Source organism: Pleurodeles waltl, chromosome 1_1, assembly GCF_031143425.1.
Source record: "Pleurodeles waltl isolate 20211129_DDA chromosome 1_1, aPleWal1.hap1.20221129, whole genome shotgun sequence".
Classification (NCBI taxonomy): Eukaryota; Metazoa; Chordata; class Amphibia; order Caudata; family Salamandridae; genus Pleurodeles; species Pleurodeles waltl.
In genome coordinates this window covers 688,398,901-688,422,004 of record NC_090436.1, presented here as the reverse complement: position 1 = coordinate 688,422,004, position 23,104 = coordinate 688,398,901, and positions in this window count along the sequence as shown.

Here is a 23,104-nt window from a genome sequence, read left to right as displayed (position 1 = left end):
CTTTTTAGCATATGATTCTTTTTTTAAAATATAACATTTAGGGCCTGATTTAGATCTTGACGGTATTACCACTGATCCACAACACTAGCAGACCCAAGTCAACGGTGTCCCATCAACCATAATTAGATGTATTGTGGCTGAGCTGCCGACTGCCACGACGGAGTGCTATTCCTAGCCGTCAGACTGGTGGGTTCCCACTGACCATATTTAGATGTTACAGTTCTACAGGCAATGACTGCTGACAGATTGCTGATGGAGGGAGGCCGTTGCGGTACCCAATGGACACCGTACAATGGCAGTGGCTATAAGAAAGAGGTAAGTCACACACTGTACCTTGGCCATATGTGTTCACCGGCGCAACAAACTACACAACACACTACATACACACTATTATCCATTGCCATTCCACCACAACACAACACGTACATTGCAAAAACACATATTGTCATATATTCATGACACAATATACACACACTATTGACACTGCACCCACACTTGGCACAAGCACAACAACCAACAAAACTAAACACTCAACTACACAAATACATTCACACAAAGGCACAACTACACACATCATGACAACGACCACCTCGCACCATCAACTCTCACTTGAGGGTTGTACACAGCAAAACAACATACAACCAAACATACACAACAAACATCAGACCCATATGCCAGTGGGGCACATACTGTCATACTGTCACAACCTCATCACGTACTCCAGCTCGCTGCACCTCAACCAGCCAATCCAATCTCACACACACACACACACACACCTGGCAGTGCAACATTACAGGTACAGGTCCCCTTGCAATGTACACATATTGACATAGTTGACAAGTAAGATTGTAACATTATTGTAATGCCAGAATTCATTTGGCAATGAATACTAACACCAAAATGACATGTGTGTGTGATGTGTCTTGTACCAGTGTTCCTAAGAAACCAAGGTGAGACAGGGAAAGTACTCTGGGATCCTAATTAGTAGGAGCAAGAGTCCTCACACACCCAGTTGGGTGTCATGCTTCATCATCGGACAAGCTCCTCGTCAGACCGGCGCTGCAATGTCTGACGGGCACCACCCATTGGGGGGCTCTTTGCCGGAGATCTTTTCTCGATGATGCCACACTATCCCGCAAATGAGTAGGGAGAAAGAAAAACGGGGAGAGTTCAAAGAAAGAAAAAATAAAATTGGCTCAGGACCCTTACTGCTAACTTTATTCTGTCTATGTAGGGTGAAGGCCAAGGTTAAAATATCAATAGAGAGAGTGAGATAGAGATGATGCTCAACCACTCTCAAACTGTATGTCTAATAACGGGGGTTCAGGAAACTACAAGACCCCCCTCAGAATCGGGTCGACATGTTTCGCGTCTCAGCGGTCCAGTAAGGGCTTCATGGGATCACGCGGGCCATAAGCCAGATCACCTCCGGGAGCGTGTCCAAGGGTAGGTCGAGCCGCCCTCCACCAGGTCCAGACAAAGTGTGTTATGCTGATCTGGCTTATGGCCCGCGTGATCCCATGAAGCCCTTACTCAATTTTGGAGGGGTGACGAATAGGAACTAAATACAGGGTCACAATGGACTCGTGTAAGTGACTGACGATAACTTTTTTTGACTGTCAGCCTAGATATGTAATAGCTTACTTAACTTTGAATTGGAGAAGTTCTTTTACACTAGGTCCTGAAGAAGCGTCATTGGATCCATCCTGGACCGCTGGGACGCGAAACATGTCGACCCGATTCTGAGGTGGGTCTTGTAGTTTCCTGAACCCCCGTCATTTTTTTTATGCACACCGCAGCATCAAGTTTTAAAGCAAAACAACCTTAACACAGTGGAAATGACTGTGGGTCGATTTACAACACCGCAAACCGGTTATGCAGCGTTTTTTGATGCAATAGCGTCAAAATTCCCCTCAAACACAGCCATTTCAGCAGAGGAGGGACAAAATGGATCCCAGATGCCTGTACAGACCCCAGGAAGATGACAACAGATCAGGAACCAGTCAGGAGGACCCACACAAGACCCAGGACAGATTGAAGACGAAAAGAAAGTGTCACTTCAGTGCAGAGGAACAGGAAAATCTGGTGACAGAGGTGACGGAACACCAGCACCAACTGTTTGTCACCTCAAAGTTGCCAATCAGTAGGAGAGAGGCAATATGGCAACAAATTGTTGACAAGATTAACAGTGTGGCAGAAGTAAGCAGAACAGTCATTGAGTGCAAGATACGCTGGCATGACTGCAAGCGCAGGACCAAGGAAAAGATGGCCAGGAACCGGAAGGCAGCACTGCAGACTGGAGGTGGGAGTCCAGCACACCAGGAGGCCCTGGACCACATGGAGAAGATGGTCGCAGCCATCATCCCTGAGGAGATCGTCACAGGGATTGAAGGACAGGACAGCGCAGACTACCAGAAGACAACACACATGCACGGTAAGTCGCATGGGGAATTAAAATGCGCTAATGTCAACTACAACCGGGGGGATACCGACCACAAAATGCATGGAAGTCATGATATACATGGAGTGGCATGGGTAAAGGGGTATGGCATGGGGGCATGGCCTGTACAGAGAGAAGCTGGGGCACAGCATAACACAACACCAACAACAGTTCCATGGGGTTATGCTGCCAAGCCAACGATGGAGCAAAGGTAAAGCCACGCCAGGAGGGAAAGGTACAACGTCAAACTGACATCCCGTCACACGTCAGCCGCTATACCCCCTACATTAACTAGGGCCCAATTAACAACCTCTAGCCATACCGACAACTGGAATGTAACAGTGACAACAGTTGCCACTACCACCTCCGCTGTGTGTGCTGGTCAAGTAGCCAATGGCAGTAACATCCCCATGGATCATACACACCTAAATTAGTGGGGGGAGGATGACAACTTTAACAATCCCCTGAAAAAAGACAAATGTTCCAGTCCTGTCAATTGTGAATGCCCATAGTTCCCGCAAACAACAGCCAATGTCATCAACAGTAAGAGCTACACAGCACTAAGGTCACACCCATGCTGCAAATGCCAGGGTCCACCCTGTGCCTGGGTCATAATGCAACATCCCAAATGTCATACTGCTCAGGCAACAGCATTGAGGGGGAGGGCACATGTAACTGGTCACTGAAATACACCTGCACAGTCAGAGGAGGAAATAGGACACTGCTACGACTATCAGGGCAATCCAATCTCCACACATTCCCCAACATCAGCTGTACACATTACCAATGCTAACATCCAAATTGTTCTATAACAATGCTATGCATAGTATACGCTACATTTCAACTACATATAAGTGGATGTGAAAGATCAGAGACTGGGGCAGAGCCAGATTGTTAAGTGTGCTGATAGTGCCATCAGAGCAACCACAACCAGTGAAAGGTCTCACCATGACAAAGGATGTAGATGGAGGGTTGAGTAGGACAAGAAGGTGGCAAATCACAATTTGGCCGAAACCAACACCTAGAGGAGATGATGCCAACAAGTCTAATAACTTACCACAATACATGTGACGTGCAGGTGAGGCATAGGCCTGGGAGAATGCGCATCTGAAAAACTGGAGCAATGAACAGGAAACAAGATCACAATGTGAAATCATCAAAAGGCAGGCATGTCACATCACCAATGCCACAACACAGATACACTAATTGTACCCTATTTCATTGCAGAGGACGATGGATCTCCTGCAGATATGCCTGTCCAGGACTACCCTGATGACATGGGTGATGAGCTGACAAACATCATCCACCAGACCCACCAAGATGTCCTTGGTACCCTCCAGACCCCACCTTCTGTCACAAGGAGGAACACAGAACAAGCAGCCATCACAGAGGACCCACCCACAACCCCAATTGTAAGACCTGCCAGCTCCAATACAGCTGAGGACTCAGACGACACAGGCACCAGCTTTGAGAGAACTGTAGTCAGAGTACAGCGGGAGCTGGCCAAGGAGGTGCGTGTGGGGATGCAAACTATGGCAGCCAGCCTAGAGGGGGTGCGTTCGTGCATGATGTCATCTGCAGATCAGGCAGCAGCAATGCAGGCGCTAACATCCATCCTGCAAGGACTACACAAAATGTAAAGGAATTCACCACTGCAGTAAGGGAGTTGCCACAACACCTCGCACCCCAAACCTTCCACTGCATGCACGAATGCAATCATGACCCCCTCAGGGCCGACCTGGCTGCCTACCATCATGATGTGGCTGCTATTCTCAAGAACCAGCAGTACTGCCTTTAAGACCTTCACAGGTAGCAGCGACTTGGATGTCTGACTCCACGTCTTCAAACACTGAGGTGTGTGTTGCCCCTTCACAACCACCACCACCAAGGACAGAGGAGGCAACACACACATCAGAAGAAGAAGACATGGAACAGATAACCTTCACACGTAAAAGTACCCAGAAGCACTAGTCACTGCCACATGGCCACCTATTACCAAGGTCCAGCGCTTTGTAACATGCCAGTCTTGCAACAAGTGTACTCAATAACTGTTCTGCAAACCACTGTATATCTTGTCAGTCTGCCCAGTGATTGTCTCTCACTTACTCATTGGCAAATCCTGTCCCTCTGCACTGTCTGACACATCAGCCCAGCATGCCAAATGCATTTTCCTTTAGCACTTGTGTAGGATCACAATGGAAGATGCCACTATAATGGACTCACAATCATGGACGATGTACATATAGCACTACAGCACTTTTAAATAAATCGCAGTTACACAACCAATTTTTCTCTGTGTAATGTGACACATCAACCGTGCAGTAGATCACTGAAATTTGCCTCCTGTCAAATTATATAGCTTGTCAATACAACTGTCCTGAAATAATGTAGTCTGCTAACTATGTGCAGTGGTCTGGATTGCACCATACTCTGCCCTTCCTGAGGCTAATATCGGATGAAAAGAGAAACCATACACTATAATGCTGTTAGACAGAATAATGCTTCCTCAAGGGATATCTAAGCCATTAAATAGTGGCAGCAAAATGTTGCCTCCATGCAATACTAACACATATAACATGGTCCACAAATCTAAGCAAACAGTCAACAAACTGCATGAATTAAGGTGTCTGAGTGTACATCCAAATAAGTAATCATGCTGAACAGTGTCACAAATGATCTATGTGAGTCATGAACCCCAACATAGCCCAACACACACACTAAAAACACACTCAAAAATAAACATTTGAAGTAATCACCCCCTACCCACTTACACTAACTAAACTAACAGCCTATACTAACCTAACACTAAGCCCTCTAAACCCACAAAGTATAAGAATAAGGAAAGAGGAGGGAGGGGAGGGAATCATGTCCATCAAAAATGTCTAGAGGTTGGCCCTCCGGAGGGTCCGCTTAATGGACCGCACCCGCCAGTTGATATGGCGAACATTCTGCCGCAGGCGACTCATTTTTCTGACAACACAGTCCATTTTGCGCTGCATGTCCACAAAAGCAGCAGGGTCAATTGTTGCAGCTGGGGTGGTCTGTGTACCAGCTGAGGAAGTGTGGGGCCGTGTATGGTCAATGCCTGTGGGCTGCTCTGAAGGTGGTCCAGTGCTAGGGCCTGGAGCAATGCTTGATGTTGTTGCCACAACGGTCACAGCTGTTGGTGGTGCCACCTGGGTGGTAGTGGTGGTGGTGCTGGTGGTAGCTGTGGTGGGCAAAGAAGGGCCACCCTGTGGGAATGCCCTCCAGGGGGTGGAGAAACAACTAACAATTTTAAACAACATGGACAACCAGTAAGCTTATGAAAGCTGAACATGTGTTTGGCTTAACACACACACCACAGGTAAGGTGTATCTACAAATAGGAGACAGCAAACCCTTGACCAATCCCAGCGCCACACATGTCTGGCAATACAGACCTTTGTCCACATCATATACTTCCAGTAAGCCATGACTTACAACTAACACAGAGATGCAAGAACACCCCTGGCCATGATTTGCATGCACACCTAGGCCATTGCAGATGGTACATCCTAGAAGCCTAGGAAGCAACACAATAACACAAAAGAGTCACAGACAACACAAGACAACTGCTGACATGCAAGGTGATATTAATGGGGCAAGCTACATCAACATGATCCCAATCATTTTCAGCTGATCAGGGGTATGGGATCCAGCCATGGATTATGACACCATTTGGCAAATCAAGCACTGCAGCAGAGCGTGCTTACAATGAGGCACATAGGAGGACACGCACCATATTGGAGAGGACCTTCGGCATCCTCAAGGCGAGATTCAGGTGCCTCGACATCACTGGTGGCAGCCTCCTATATTCACCAGAAATGGTCTGTAAGATCATTTTAACATGTGCCATCCTGCACAACATTTGCATACGAAGGAACATTCCCCTCTTAGAACCAGAGTCACAAATGCCTGCAGAGGAGGCAGAGGAGGATGCTGGCCTGCAACATAAGGGGGAACACCAAAACACAGCTGCTGGATTGCGTATGCGCCAACATATTGTGAACAATTTCTTTTAAAACAACTCACCATCACCACTGTAGCAACATATGTAAATAAACACAGATAATAATCACCATATCATGGTCTGGGTAATCATTTTTGCTCACCTTTATCTCTAACTATCAGAATAACAGTGTAGCCTCATGGAGCATTGCTGAATTACCGATCAGGACACAGAAATTTCCAAAGCAATTGTGATGCGTATTATACAACAGTCACATTCACACACACTGTAAATGACATATCTCCTGTACATTTCACCTTTGAAGGGCAATAGCAGAGGACCACACCTATTTCACACATACATGTTGGCAACATGGTCCATCGCAGCATATGGCACACAACTAAGACACCATCAGTCTATAAGGGAAAAAAATGCCTCATACATGAGGCAGTGGATGTGCTATTGCATTGGTAACAGGAATGTCTGACCAGACCCTTGACAGCAGTAAGTTGTACAGCACCTATCTTTGCAAGGACTCTCTGGGACTAGAGTTCCATATAAGCAGAACATTCCATGTACATGTCAGCCCATTTCCTAACTCCTGACACACTCATGCTCCTGGTCTCAACCCACCTGTCTGAAGAGGTCCCTGTAATAGTAATATGTGTACCCCGATATTCCCTCCTCTACACACACAGGCTAACAATAGTAATCCAGTGTGCTACACCATTTCCTATGGTATGCCATTGTCATAGTACATCTGACTGCATGGACGTCAGGTCAATTAATGCACTGGCTTGTAGTTTCTAAGCCCTGTTCTCACCTGTAGATTGCTTCCCGTGTGAAAGGTACTGTTGGCCATTTGAACTGGAATCTCACCTACAGGACTTGTGATAAACTGATGCAGCACACACCTGTGATCACCTCCATGCAGACCACCCATATGAACATGCACTGCCCCTGCAGATGCTTGGAACAGCATAGAAGTTGCCATTTTGTCAAATACACTGTTATGCATTGCTAGTAATCAAGCCGTGTAACACAGCCCTTGGGTTTATGTGTCACCTTCCAAAACACAGGACAAACACAGTTTCTCATGTCAACTGTCTCGTTCTTCCTCCGACCAGTGTAAGTCAGACCACTGAGTATGTACCTTGTGAAATTGCTGGATCCTGATTGACCCTCCATCCTGTCAGCCTGACTGGCACCTGTCTGTGCATTACCCTAAAGGTTCCTTGTGGCTCCATATGTACCATACTTGCTTTACCAAACCTCACATTCCTCAGGGGGTATTTTGTCATGTGCTTCCTCAATGCATACCCAAATACATTGTATAGCATCATCTTTTTTTCATTGTACCATATTTGTAAAATTGTCTTGGAATACCAAAATCATGGCCTATCCCTTGTCTGGGTCTCATGTATGCATGAACGACAAAGTGTGACAGTGTACCAGGGCCGTATGCAGGGATTGGGTATGGTGCCTCCAGCAGAACCAGCTACCTCTGACAATGTGCATGAAAAGTCCACACATGTTAGGACCCTGACTGTTCACACGCTGAATCAGATTGCTCACAACATATTGATGGCCTGTGCGTGCTGAATAGATGCAAAATGAATCAACACAGAGGCTATGATGTTCCAAGATGCAGTGGGAACTTTGCAGGCCAACCTGTGTACAAATGTCGTAATGACACCTGCCGGAACATGACTCCTGAGATATGATCTTACTCAGCACACCAAGGTTGCCCTGTTGACATTCTAATAACACTTCTGCAGTGACAGGGTGGGACCATCCCCATGTAGGTTCTCATGTCCTCATCAACTTTACTTCCATTGTTCTCAGAAGGATACTCCGTAGATACAGGAATAGCCGCCACTGACTCATGATGAGACCTGGACGTAACTGTGACAACATATACCCCTAAAAATATGCAGGATCAACATTGGACCACACACATGAACCAGACACCTCTGTGCAATTGATCACTGGAAATATGTGGCCACGTGTTGCCTCGTCTGCTGGTCCACCACTGCCACAGGAGAGTTGTGGCTCAGTCATATGACCACAACTGTGGCGTGATATTACAGTTGTGGGTCACCTTTGGCTGTCTGTGCCAATAACATGGTACCCACTTAGTCTGTACATGTGCCTGACTCACGGTGGGTTCACCAACAAGTGCCTAGGAAGCAGTTTCCAAATTTCCAGGCAATGGGATGGGCAAATTTTGGACCATTGACATGAACAAGTGCCTGCCATCTATCCGGTGCATGCTTGGTCATTTGTGGTGTCTACATTCCCCAAAATCTTGGAAGTGCACACAACAGATGTTGCTACATGTATGACTAACACATGTCCTCTCTCATTTCCACACTGACTTGCATCTAACATTTGACTGTACACTAATTTCAGATGTGTGACAGGTTCACTGCAGACCTATCAAACATGGCTAGCGATGTCACGACCTCAGTGTGTTCCTGTCCACATGTTGCTATAGTGGTGTATGTGTTTTGTGTCCTAGAGGGTTGCTTTGCAGTGTGTAAATAAGTAGGTTTTTGTACTTATCAACAAGTAGTCCATTGCCATATTGTCCATCCTGGAAGTATTGATTGATAGCAGAGTGACGGAAGATGAATGAGTCATGGACACTCCCAGGATACTTTGCCACGATGTTGGTGAACAATCCTTGGTGATCGACAATGGCCTGCACATTGATGGAGTGTGTGTGCTTCCTGTTGCGGTAGAGGTGTTCAGTTGCAGCAGGTGGCACAAGGCGTACATGTGTGCAGTTGATGGCACCAAGGACGTGTGGGAATCCATTAATGAGGTAAAACCCCTGTTTTGTCTCCTGCTGCTTCTGCAGTTTGTTTGGGAAGCAGATGTGAGTCCAATGATGGCATCCAGTACTTTGGGCAAGAAGGCAGAGAATGATGGCTTTGATATTCCGGCAACCAGGGCGCCAGTGCTTTGAAAGGAGCCACTTGCCAACATGTGAAGTACAGCTAGCAGCTTGGTTTTTGTTGGGATGGTGCGGGGTGTCAGCAAGGTGGGTGCCAACTGTGGCTCTATGCTGCACAGCAGCTGCTGAAAGGCCTGCCAGTTCAACCTGTACCTCTGGATGATGTCATGTTCCCTGAGGCCATGAAGGGTTGTCCTGGTGCGGAATATCCTCTCCTGCCTTCTGCGCTGCCTTTGGGGTCCCTGCTGGTGTTGTGGTAGCTGCTGTTGTTGTTGTGGGCTCTGCGTCTATGTGCAAGCTGGATGAGAATCACCTCCATGTCTCCCTTTTGCTGCTCTGCTGTTGCTTCTGTGTGTTCTGATTAAATACAGGTGTGTTTGGCCCATTTTAACGCCTGCCCTGACCCAGGCGTAAATTTTTGACACAAATCGGGCTGTGCGTCATTTTCTGACTCCGCCTCCCGACCGTGCAGGATTTTTGCCCGGAAGCATAAATACGACGCACGGCCATTTAAGTCATTTTTTGCACGGGAACGCTTACCTTGCATATGATTAAAGCAAGGCGGTTTCCCACATGCACAAAATTATGCACGCAGCGGGATTTTGGCGCCCGCGGGCTTGGGCGTCAAAGTTTAAATATGGGGCAAGTTTTGCGCCGAATGTGCATCAAAAAGTTTTAGGCACATTCGGCGCAGATGGAGTATGAATATGCCTCATAGTTCCTTGAAGTCGATCGGGCTATCACAGCGTCGTGTTCAACAAAACCAAGAGTTCAGGCCGGCTGCAGCGTCCCGGGCCAGCTATGGTGCCAGGAAGACCCGCAGACTCTTGGATTTACAGGGTGGCGTGATCCTTGTGGTGACCTCCAAAGAGTGCCTTCGCTGGCGCCGCGGTGTCGATTCCAGGTTCGGTGCGGGAGTCGTCAGGCCCTTGAAGTCACATGTGTTGCGGATCGAACTCCGGGCTGATGAAGTCATGAGCGCTGGCGTGGATGATGTCGGGGATGTGGTGCAAAGCGGTACGGTGCCCACAGGTCAGGTTCCAGGCAGCGGATCAGTGACAGTTATCCAGCGGCATTGGTGAGACCTGGGATGAGGTCTGAATCGGGGCGGTGCGATTTGCGGTGTCACCAGGTTACGGTTCAGGCAGCATCATCGTTGTTGCTGAAGCGCTGTAGCTGGTAGACCCAAGTCGGCGGTGCGGCGCGCCACGTCTCCGGGTGGCATTTACGGGTTCCGGTGCAGACAGGGACGTCTGTTCACGATGCTGGAGTCGATGGTGCTGGCGTCAGTGGACCGAGGCTGTGGTGCGGGATGGGACGGTGCTTGTGATCCTCACGAGCGGTGTCCACAGGCCACAGTGCAGGTGGCAGCGTCGGTGTCAGCAGGAGCGCTGGCGTCTGAGATGTCTAGGCTGTGGTGTGACCAGGCGATGCCGGAGTGCAGGGCCCACAGGTCGCGGTGTGGCTCTGTGAAGTTTTCCGATGATGACTTCGGTGAGGTGCGAAATGGGTCAGTGCGGCTCTGTGCGGCGTCAGCAGCTCACGGTTCAGGCCAGCGGCTTCCTTGATGGTGTCGCAGTGGTTTTGCTCCTTGAACAGCACAAAACACACAGTTCCCAGTGCTGTAGGAAGTTGAAACTAAAGTCTTTGATATCCCTGAGACTTCCAACAGGAGGCAAGCTGTACTCCAAGCCCTTGAAGAACTTTCTCAAGCAGGATACACAGCAAAGTTCACCCTTTGCACTCTTTTCAGGCAGAGGCAGCAACTGCAGGCCCATCCATCAAAGCAACACAGCAAAGGTCCTCTTCCAGCTCTTCAGCACTTCTCCTTGGCATTGATTCCTCTTGATTCCAGAAAGATTCTAAAATTCTGGGGTTTTCGGTCTTCTTCTTATATCCCTTTCTGCCTTTGAAGTAGGCAAACATCAAAGCAAAGTCTCAAGTGTTTGTGAGATCCTTCCTTGTCCAGGCCAGGCCCCAGACACACACCAGGGGATTGGAGACTGCATTGTGCGAGGGCTGGAACAGTCCTTTCAGGCATGAGTGACCACTCCTCCCTCCCCTCTAGCTCTGATGGCTCATCAAGATACGCAGGCTACCCCAGCCCCCTTTGTGTCACTGTCTATAGAGAGGTGCAAAACAGCCCAACTGTCAAACTGACCCAGACCGACAATCCACAAACAGGCAGAGTCACAGAATGGTTTAAACAAGAAAATGCCTACTTTCTAAAAGTGCTATTTTCAAACAGACAATTAAAAAACTTCAAAGACCCTAAACTCCATATTTGTTTCTGCTCTCTAAGGGAATTAGGTCTGAGCCATGTTTACAGGGCTACTAATGTGGGTGGCACAACCAGTGCTGCAGGCCTACTAGTAGCATTTGATTTACGGGCACTGGGCACCTCTCCTGTACTTCACTAGGGACTTATTAATAAATCAAATATGCCAATCATGGATAAAGTAATCCACAGTACAATTTATATGGGGATCACTTGCACTTTACCTCTGATTAGCACTGCTAAATTGCACAAAGACAATAAATCATCAAAAACAGAGTCTAGTACACCATAAACCCAGGAGGTTAGAAGGCAAAAAGACTGGGGAGACACGCCAAAAAGCTGCCAGATCTATCACATGTCCCCTCCAACTTGGAATAGGGGGAACTACCCAACCCCTGGGGTGTCCTTCTCACTTAGGCGGAAGAACCTGGACAGACCATCAGCATTGGCGTGTTCTGTGCCAGGGCGGTGTACCACCATAAAGTCCATCCCCTGTAGGGAATTGGACACATCAACAGTTTTGGGTTCTCACCCCTCATCTGCATTCACCATCTGAGGGGCCTGTGGTCAGTCTGAACCCGGAAGTGAGACTCAAAGAAGTAGGGTTTTAGCTTCTTCAGTGCCCAGACAACAGCTAAAGCTTCCCTTTCAATTGCACTCCACATCTGTTCCCTGGGGAGTGGTCTCCTTCTAAAGAAGACTACAGACTGGTCTAGGCCCTCCTTGTTTAGCTGTAAAAGTACTGCTCCCACACCATGCTCAGAAGCATCTGTCTGTACCACAAACTCCTTGGAGAATTCAGGGGCCAGTAGCATGGGTGCTGTGTGCATGGCCTCCTTCAGGGTGTCAAATGCGGCCTGGCACGCCTCAGTCCAGATCACCTGTCTAGGCTGCTTCTAACAAGTCAGCTCTGTCAAGGGGGCAACAATGGTGCCATATCCCTTGACAAACCTCCTGTAGTACCCGGTGAGATCTAAGAATGTTCTCACCTATGTCTGGGGCCTAAGGGGTGCCCAAGCCTGAATGCCATCAATTTTGGGTTGCAGGGATGCCACCCAGACACCCCCTACCTGGTGTCCTAAGTAAACCACTGACCCCTGTCCTATCTGTTACTTACTGGCCTTGATAGTGAGGCCTGCAGCTTGCAGCACCTTGAACACTTCCCAGAGGTGGTGCAGGTGGTCCTCCCAACTGGAGCTGAAAACAGCAATAACGTCAAGGTAGGCTGCACTGAAGATTTCAAGCCCAGCCACGACCTGATTGACCAACCTCTGCGACGTAGCAGGGGCGTTCTTCAAAACGAGGGGCATGATCCGGAACTGGAAGTACCCATCTGGTGTTGAGAACACTGACCTCTCCTTGGCCCCCTAGGTTGAGGCAATCTGCCAGTACCCAGATGTTAAATCAAACCTGCTAAGGAACTCGACTGCCCCCAACCAATCTATGAGCTCATCAGCTCTGGGGATGTGGTGGGCGTCCATTTTGGTGATGGCATCGAGCCTCTGGTAGTCCACACAGAACAGAAGTTCTGGTATGGCACCAGGTGTAGCAGGCTTGGGTAACAAGATCACTGGGCTGGACCAAGGGCTGCTGGAGCGCTCAATCACCCCTAAAGCCATGATCTTGGAAACCTCTTCCTTGATGCTGACCTTCACTATATCAGCCAACCTTTAAACTTTGTTTTTCACAGGCAGGTTGTTCCCAGTGTCGACATAATGCATGCATAGATGGGTGACACCTGGAGTGAGTGAGAATAGAGTGGCAAAGTATTCCAGTAACTGGCGACACTCACTCTTCTGTTCTAGAGTCAGAGAAGGGGCGAGGACTACGCCTTCTACTGACCCATCCTGCTCCTTCGCAGACAGGAGGTCAGGGAGAGGTTCACTCTCCTCTTCTGCCCCATCAACTGTAGCCAAAAGCATGGTTAACTCGGACCTCTCAAAGTGAGGTTTGAAGTGGTTCATATGTAGAATTCTCAAGGGGTTCCTAGGAGTCTGCAAGTCCACCAAGTAGGTGACATCCCTCTTGCGCTACTTCCCAATTGTCCCTGATCACCTGTCCTGCAGAGCACAAGGCTCTACGGGGGCCATGACCCACACTTTTTGGCCAGGCTGAAACTCAACCAGATTGGTATTTTGGTCATACCAGCGTTTCATGTCCTCATGGCTTGCCTCAAGGTTCTCTTGTGCGAGCTTCCTGAAGCAGGCGATCTGGTTTTGGAAGGCCAGCATGTAACTAAATACATCCTGGGGTGGCTTCCTAGGAGCATGCTCCCAATCCTCTTTCACTAGACTCAGAGGTCCCTTGACTGGGTGCCCATTCAACAGTTCAAAGGGGCTAAAGCCAACCCCCTTCTGTGGTACTTCCCGGTAGGCAAAGAGAAGGCATGGTAAGAGGACGTCCCACTTACGCCTCATGGAGTCTGACAGACTCCCAATCATGCCTTTCAGGGTTCGGTTGAATCTCTCAACCAACCTGTTACTTTGGGGGTGGTAAGGAGTGGTGAATTTGTAGTTCACTCGACATTCCGTTCACACGGCCTTTATGTACATGGACATAAAGTTGGTACCTGGGTCAGATACCAACTCCTTGGGGAAACCCACTCAGGAAAAGATCCTCATCCATGCCTTGGCCACAATGGGTGCTGTCACTGTTCTCAGAGGGATAGTTTCCGGGTACACAGTGTGGCATGGTCCACCAAGACCAGGATTAACCTGTTGCCTAGGGCTCTCTTGGGGTCCAGAGGACCCACTATGTCAATGTCCACCTGCTCAAAAGGGTTGCTGTCGACAGGAATTGGTGTGAGGGGGGCCTTAGATTTCCTCTACTTTTGCCACTTGCTTGGCAAGTCTGTCAGGATCTACAGAACGCGTCTGAATGTTTTCTCATTTCGGGCCAATGAAAGTGGGTAACAAGCCTGTCAAAGGTCTTGCCTTGCCCCAAATGTCCTGCTAGAGGCACATCATGAGCCAAACCCAGTAGGAAGGCTCTGAAGCGCTGGGGTACCACCAGCACAAGGGCTGCCGAAGGTTCAGCAACCTTAGGCTCGCTATACAGGAGATCATTCTCCCAGGATATCAGGTGATTTTTGTGCTCAGCACCTGCTGCCTGGTCTTTAGCCTGCTGCTTAAGACCCATGAACATAGGGCACACCTTCTGCTCTGTTTAGAACTCCTTTCTGGTGGGACCCCCTCTTGCTGCCAAAGAGTCAGCTCAGGTAGGTCTCCCAGTTCAGCCACTTCCTCCCCTGTAGGTGCCGGGGCTTCTCCCTCGAAGTCAGCCTCCTCCCGGACCATGGGAACTTCTGGGATGGGTTTCCCGCGCCCCTTGCCCTTTCTCCTGGCAGTCACCTTGGCCACTGTTTCAGGTTCCAGGTCTGTCTGATCACCCTGATTGGCTACCATGGACCGAGTGGTCACACATGCCCACTCTAGCAACCCCAACATTCCCAAGTGCGACCTGAGCTCCACCTCCTTCCATGAGGAAGTCTCCAGGTCCTTGCCCAGCAGACAGTCAACTAGCATGGTGGGACTCACAGCTACCACAAGGAACCTGAGACCCTTACCCACTCAAAGGGAACCTGAGACACCTTACATTGGCGATCCGAGTTGTCCACTGCAACTACTTGGTGGAATACACCAGGGACTATGTGCTCTTCAGACACCAGGTGACACTGGATCATGGTCACACTGGCTCCAGTATCTCTGAGAGCTTCTACCCTCTGCCCATTGATGGCCACCCACTGCCTGCATTTCTTAGTGTTATCAGGCACTAGGTTTCTCTGGACCATCTCACTGTCCCCTAGTGAGTCAAGGGTTATCTCTGTGGGATCCCCACACCCACCTGGGACCACCTTCTCCCCAAGCGCTACACTGCCCAACCCCTTGGTCTGCCCACCACTGGGTGGTTGTATCCACATGGACATTTGGGGTCTCCCTTCATGTGACCCTCCTGGTCACAAGCAAAGCACTAACAGTGCTCTGCTTCTGCAGGCTTTCCTGAAGAGGCCCATTGTTTCTTACCCGGGTTACTAGATTGGTGCCCTTTGGGAGACTCCTTTTGTTTACCCTTGTCCCCCCTCACTATTCTGCTCACCTTCAGCAGAATCTCCACATATATCTTTTTGTGGACTCTGGTACTCACCCAGCGGTCCGCCTCCATAGCAAGCTTCCTGGGGTCAGTCAGCTTACTATCAGTCAAGTGCTGGCACAGCTCTGCAAAACATAGACTAGACAAATGCCCCCACGCAATTAAGTTATACAGCCCCTGAAAATCTGTCACATTACTGCCCTTCACCCAACCATTCAGTGCTCTGCAAAATGAATCTACATATTCCAACCAGGTCTTGGACTCAGTTTCATGTCAGCATAGGTGAGGTTGTGCCCATTACCCAAAGCTAGCAAAGTGTCGCTCCCCTCCTCTGTGAAGTGGTTCCACAATCCTGCCCTCCAATTCTTCTCAGGGACCCTATTCATGTGGATGGATGCCTCATATCCCTGAAACCACCGCTGTATGTCATCTTCCTTCTTGTACTCTCTCCCTACGTTTTTAGGAATGTGAACAATTCTGTCTGACTGCACTGATGAATTGCTGCCACCATCATCCTGGACAGACCTGCTCCTCACATCCGACTCTTTCACTGTGAGCTCATGGTCCAAAAGCATCTTTCTTTCCTCCATGGCGCTCTGCTCCCTCTGAGCCTCCATTTTTAATCTCTCCAACTCAATCTTGTGCCTCCTGGCTTCTCACCTGTCCTCCAGCTCCTCTGGAGTCAGGCCTTTTGATCCACCACTGCTGCTTAGTACAGGTGGTATCTCCCCCTTTGGCAGCTCCTGCACCCTCAGTACATCTTCCCTAGAATTTGTGTCAGCAGACTCTCCATTTGGATCCTCAGACTGCCCACTGGCAGCTCTGGCGGCTACCGAGGCCCTCAATGCTTTTTGTAGCTCCTGCTTTTTGGTGAGGCCTCTGACCTGAACTTTGAGTTTTTTACAAACTGCTTCAGCTCTTTTATGGTATAGGTTTACAACCTATCCTCCTCAAAAGTAAAATCCTGGGATGTAACTGAAGATGCTCTGGATTGAGACATGATGTAGTTGGGGTTCACGTGCAAGTGCAAGTCCTATCTTCACCGCTGACAACCAATGCCATAAATGTGGTCTCTAGTTTGCAGTCGGTTTGCACCCTGTCCAAGTAGGGACCATTACACTAGTCAGGATAAGGGAGATACCCACTCAGATAACCCCTGCTCACACCCTTGGTAGCTTGGCATGAGCAGTCAGGCTTATCTCAGAAGCAATGTATAAAGAACTTGCACATAACACACAGTAATACAGTGACAACACTACAAAAGTACACCACACCAGTTTTAGAAAATTAGCCAATATTTATCTGTGTAAAACAAAAACAAAATGATAAAAATCCAACATACAGTGCTAAAGATATGAATTTTGTAAGATTTATCTTAAAAATACAGTTCCTTGAAGTCGATAGCTCCACCTGGGGCTATCACGGCGTTGTGATCAACAAAATCAACAGTTCAGGCCAGCTGCAGCGTCGTGGGCCAGCTACTGTGTCGGGAAGACCCGCAAACAGTACCTTAGATTTACAGGGTGTTGTGATCCTCGCGGTGAGCTCCGGAGAGTGGCATCACTGGCGCCACGGTGTCGGTTCCGCAGTCGGTGCGGGAGCTGTCAGGTCCTTGAAGTCACACACATTGCGGATCAAACTCCAGGCTTATGAAGTCAGGAGCGCTGACGTGGCTCGCGTAGGTTTGAAGTGCGATGGTACGATGTGCGGTGCACACGGGTCACGTGCAGGTAGTGGCTCGGTGATGGTCGTCCAGCGGCGTCGGTGAGACCAGGGCTGCGGTGTGAAGCGGGAAAGGTACGACGTGCGGTGTCACCAGATCACGGTGTAGGCAGCGTAGTCGTCATTGCTGATGCTCTGTCAGGCCCCAGACACACAACAGGGGGTTGGAGACTGCATTGTGTGAGGGCAGGCACAGTCCTTTGAGATGTGAATGACCACTCCTCCCTCCCCTCTGACTCAGATGGCTCATCAGGCTATGCAGGCTACACCCCAGACCCATTTGTGTCACTGTATAGAAAGAGATGCAAACAACCCAACAGTCAAACTGATCCAGAGAGACAATCCACAAACAGGCAGAGTCACAGAATGGTTTAAGCAAGAAAATGCCTACTTTCTAAAAGTGGAATTTTCAAACAGACAATTTAAAAACCAACTTCACTAAATGATGTGATTTTTAAATTGTGAGTTCAGAGACCCTATACCCCACATTTGTATCTGCTCTCAAAGGGAATCTGCACTTTAAGGATATTTAAAGGCAGCCCCGTGTTAAGCTATGAGAAAGATAGGCCTTGAAAACCGAATTTGGCAATATTTCATTGGTAGGACATATAAAACACAGTAGTATATGTCCTACCTTAAACATACACTGCAACCTGCCCATGGGGCTACCTAGGGCTTATCTTAGGGGTGCATTACATGTAGTAAAAGGGAAGGTTTAGGCCTGGCAAGTGGGTAACCTTGCCAAGTCGAATTGGCAGTTTAAAACTGCACACACAGACACTGCAGTGGCAGGTCTGAGCCATGTTTACAGGGCTACTAATGTGGGTGGCACAACCAGTGCTGCAGCCCCACTAGTAGCATTTGATTTACAGGCCCTGGGTACCTTTAGTGCCCTTCACTAGGGACTTATTAGTAAATCAAATAAGTCAATCATGGATAAACCAATCCACAGTACAATTTATATGGGGAGCACTTGCAAGTTAACACTAATCAGCAGTGGTAAAGTGAGGAGAGACAATTAACCAGCAAAAACAGAGTCCAGTACACCATAAAACCAGGAGGTCACAAGGCAAAAAGGCAGGGGAGACATGCCAAAAAAGCTGCCAGGTCTACCACTTATCCTTTCTTTAGTTTTGCTAATGCCTATGTGCCCTTGGTGTGCCAGTTCTATCACCCTGCTCCTCAATTTAACTAGCAGAATCTGTTTTTACCCCCTCCACACCATTCCATGTTGTACAGACAACAGATTTCATACTTCTCAGATTCTCAGGAATGGTGGAGTTACATTTTTGCATTCACCCCACCCTTTTTCTATGACCTCACTCACTTAATATTAACTCCTGATCCTTTATCACCTGATCTTTCCACTCCTCCTTGGTCAGTATACTTTCTATGATTTCAAACACCTTAAGCCACCAGCTCACTTTGGTGTTCCTCCATTAACACTTCCACTCCTGTTGTGGTATATACCAACCCTGAATGGCAATCAGCAGCCCAGTTTCCACTCCAGAAATGTACTCCACCTCTAAAATAGAGTCCTGAAGATCAATTACCCATTTATAGATCCTGCATGAGACCACATCAATTTCTTTTTTCTCACATATTTCTTTAAGGGGCTTATGATCTGTCCTTACCGTAAACTCTGAACTCCACAAGAAGTTCTTCAATTTCTTGACAGCCAATATATTCACAGGACCTCCCTTTCGTTAACTGAATAATGATTCTCTGAACCCCTCAAACTCCTTTACACAAACATAATGGTGTGTTCTGCCTTCCCTTCTCTTCGTTGTAACACTCCTCCCGGGCCCTTAGCACTCACATCAGTATTTAACACAGATTTGTCTTGTGTTCTAAAACTTTCTAATGATGGTGTTTTCGATAATGTCCTCCGTGAGATCATTAAACTCTGTTGGCCATTCATAATTCCCAATTCCCTATTTGCTTCAGTAATTTTCCCATGTTGTAGGCCCTTGCTTAAAACAGGGAATTGATTTATGATAACATTCTGCCATTCCCAGGAATTTTACTAAGTATTCTTTATTCTCAAAGAAAGCTAATTTCTTAATAATGTCCATCAAATCCTTATTAGGAAATATTCCTTTTCCTGTCAATGTATGTCATAGATACACTATTTCCTTGTAACTAAGGGCCTGATTACAACATTGGAGGAGGGTGTTAATCCGTCCCAAATGTGACGGATATCCAGCCCACCGTATTACGAGTTCCATAGGATATAATGGACTCATAATACGGCGGGTGGTATATCAGTCACACTTGGGACGGATTAACACCCTCCTCCAAAGTTGTAATTAGGCCCTAAATTTACATTTACTCTCTTTCAGCATTATCCCCCGGTGCTTAAGCCTTTCTAACACCTCTCTCAATCTCTGGTCATGTTCTTCTTGTGTCCTACCATGTACTAAGACATTATCTTGGTAGATTTGTACTCTCATTAGCCCTTCCAGTACATTCTCCATTGCCCTTTGAAATGGTGTGGCAGCCAAACTCGCGCAAATGGCATCCTAGTAAGTCTAATGAAGGCCGTTAGGTCTCTTTACTTTTCTATCAACACAATCTGGTGGTACGCTGCCCAAAGATCTAATGCAGAATATACTTCTGCCCATTCCTGCTGCATCAGCATATCGGTGATATTAGGTAACATGAAGACATCTACCTATCTTCTTAGGTCTATGCAAAAACGAATCTCCCCTAATGCCTTTTGGGCCAACACTATGGGCCAAAACTACGGGAGACACCCACTGTGATGACTCCACTCACTCAATTATCCCTTCCTTTTTTAACCTTTATAAGTCATCCTTCATTTACTGTCTCATTATGAGAGGAACTCCTCACATTTTATTGGTAACATGTATTGAATCCTTTTTCAAAATTATCTCATGTGAATATTCAGTAAAGCATCCTAGCTTATCGCAAAATACTTCAGGGGACTCTTCTTGCCAGCAGCTCCTCATTTCACTTTGTGAGCCTTCCTGTGTCAATTTCACAGTACACATTTTCAAGACTTCCCTCTTCTTCATAGTGTCCCTCAGCTCTATAACCTCCTTCCTATTAAGTAGAATACGGGGCGAGCTATTGGAGTCTAACATCACTTCCAACTCTACTCGGTGTTGCCAGCTGATTATGCTAACTTCTTTGCAGGACACATACACTGTTCCTGCTGTAAACAACCCTTTATATTACAATTCACTGAAAAAGGACCCCTCTGATTTGAGAGGTCGACCTCCAAAAACCAAAGGCTTGACATCTGGCTTGAACAGTCTCATCCTACCTGCCAGTTTAAGCTTGTAGAATTCTTTGTGGAACCAATGTTATCTTTGCTCCTGAACCAAACAGCATTTTCACATTGTGTCCACTTTCCTGTACCACATCGTCTGGCCCATGTCCTTTCCCTTGTTCACCAACCAGTAAACCAATCTCCCCCACCTGCAAATCATCATGCTCACACTTATTTGAATTTTCATCCTCAACAATTACTTTCTTCGATCTGTTACTTTTGTTTATTGACTTGGACTTGTAGTACTTTGCATACTGACCCTTGACCCCACATGACTTATATTGGGAATGGCCCTTTTTGCAGGGTTATCCCCAAACATTTTGCCTCTGACCTCCTGTTTTTGGCTATGTGCTGCATTTAGTTTTTGCTGGCTTTAGGACTCTGGGCACTTTATCACTGCTGATCAGTTCCAAAGAGCAAGTGATCTCTGTCTAAATTGTATTGGTGATGTATGTCCTTTGGCCTAGCCAGGTGTAGCATGGAAACCCATGCCCCTTGATACTCTGTGGGTTTACAGTAGATTTCTTCTGGACTATGTGACAAGGAAGTACTGCATAAAGCCCTTCTGCAGGGACATTTCCTCCTGCTTTCCATGCTCATCCAAATGCAAAACTGCCTATTTCTGAGACTAAAGTGCCTGCCTGCTCTATTTATGGCAAGGAGAAAAATCCTCTTCAACTAGTTGGTGCTGTACTCATTATCTGACCGAAACAAAAAAATCAGAACATGATGAGATCAGAGATATTAGTTTTGATCTTTTTTTCGCTGTTATAATTTGAATCAGAGACTCGTTCAGCCCGAACTTCGCATGAACTGTTCCAAGCAACTATATATCACCCATCTTGGCAGTACTTCTACTTAGGTCATGGGGCCACCCTCATTAGTAAAAGCAACCACATTGTCTCATCCCTTCCCAGGCCCGGCTTCTATTTTGCAGAAATCTTACTTGTGAAAATCATCCTTTATTTCATTCAAAACTATTACATGCTGTCTAACATACCGAATACCAGCTGCTTTTTTTCTGCCTTTGTACACTCTAAACTTCTATGTTTTCCAGATGAGCTTCAGTCCATGTGCTGAGGCTTGTTGGTGGTCTGAAATCTCCAATTTTCTTGATCCCTACTCTATGCTAGACCTTTTCAAGCATGTGACACTTACACTCGTATGGCTGGTCACATGCTATACCTTCTTCTGTCTTTCATTGCTAAAATCTCAGCCACTAGTGGCATTCTGGGCAATGCACTGATCATTTTCCTAGAATTTGAAGACTGATCTGCCTCTCACCCTTCAAAACACAGACATGTAATGTGGGCTGTGGTTTGACACTGACTCAAGTCTGTGTTCTGCGACCAGCACGTATTTCCAGTTAGTGATTGTTGGAAAATGGCCCTCCCTCAAGGGTCCCCCCCAAGTGTTTTGCCTTCCTCCTCCTCTTTTTTGGACATCGTTTTTGTTGGCTTTAGGACTCTTGACACTTAACCACTGCTAATCAGTGCTAGAGTGCATGTGTTCTCTCCCTAAAACATGGCAACATTGGCTCATACCTAACTGGCATATTTAATGATTTGTAAGTCCCTAGTAAAGTGCACCACATGTGCCAAGGGCCTGTAAATAAAATGCTACTAGTGGACCTGGAGCACTGATTGTGCCACCATGTCTCAGGTCTACCATTGCAAGGAGTGTGTGTGCAGTTTCACTGGCACTTCGACTTGGCATTTGAAAGTTCTTGCCAAGCCTTAAGCTCCCCTTTTATTACATATAAATCACCCCTAAGGTAGGACCTAGGTAGCCCATAGGGCAGGGTGCTATGTAAGTAAAAGGCAGGACATGTATGTGTCAGTTTGACATTTCCTGACATTTACTGTGAAACCTGCTCCTCTCATAGGCCAACATTAGAAATTCCCTTCTATGATTTTAAGTGGTAATTTCTTATCTGAGAGGAATAGGCTTTTTGTGTTTGGTAGTGGTAGTGAGCAATCCTACTTAATGGTGAGGTTGGATTCTACATTACTATTTTAGAAATGCCACTTTTAGAAAGTAGGCATTTCTCTGCACTTACTGCTCTCTGTGCCTTACAGTTTGTCTTCAATCTACATCTGGTCTATGATGGTTGGCAGCACCCCTTGTGCAATCCACCCAGGCAGCCACAAATACAGGACACTCAGCTGCATCCGCATTCATTTGCATACTGATGGGTCTTCCTGGGCAGGAATGGTGGAGGGGCTGTCACTTACACTTCAAAGGCAAGTGGCCTGCCCTCACACAAAGGACTGACAGCCGCCCTCCCACCCCCGGCTCCTGCCAGACAGGGCTGGGATGAAAGGGGAACCTGTGCACTGTTGTGCTGCACAA